Source organism: Hakea prostrata, unplaced genomic scaffold (assembly GCF_041222555.1).
Source record: "Hakea prostrata isolate BN-2017 unplaced genomic scaffold, UWA_Hpros_2 contig_40, whole genome shotgun sequence".
Taxonomy (NCBI): domain Eukaryota; kingdom Viridiplantae; phylum Streptophyta; class Magnoliopsida; order Proteales; family Proteaceae; genus Hakea; species Hakea prostrata.
In genome coordinates this window covers 230413-231075 of record NW_028291159.1, presented here as the reverse complement: position 1 = coordinate 231075, position 663 = coordinate 230413, and positions in this window count along the sequence as shown.

Genomic DNA, 663 nt, shown 5'->3' with positions numbered 1-663 from the left:
ATCAGGGTCCAAATCAGAATTTAAAGAAATCTTCTCTATCTTCTCTTTCAATTCCGGATCCGAATCTTGCAAGGCAACAATTCGATCCCTAAGGGTGGATCTTGCTGTCATGGCTGAAAGCACAACATCTGAACTTTGCGGGATAACTTCCAGTTCAAAATTTGAAATTGACTTCAACAATGACTTGCTCAAAGCATTCAAATCTAGTTCCTTCTTGTTACTTTTTCTACTAAGAGCATCCGCAAAAAAATTTGCTTTACCAGGATGATACTGAATATCACAGTCATAATCAGAGATTAATTCCAACCATCTTCTTTGTCTCATATTTAACTCCTTTTGGGTAAAGAAGTACTTTAAGCTTTTATGATCTGTGAAAATAGCAATCTTCTCACCATACAAGTAATGTTTCCAAATCTTTAGGGCAAAAACAACAGTTGCAAGTTCTGGATCATGAGTGGGATAATTCCGCTCATATTCTTTCAATTGCCTTGAAGCATAAGCTATCACCTTCCCATGTTGCATTAAAACATAACCCAAACCAATCTTAGACACATCGGTATAGACTGTCAGACCACTAGAATTATCAGGTATTGTCAAAATCAGGGCACTTGTCAATCTATCCTTCAATTTTTGAAAATTCTTCTCACATGCGTCAGACCAAAC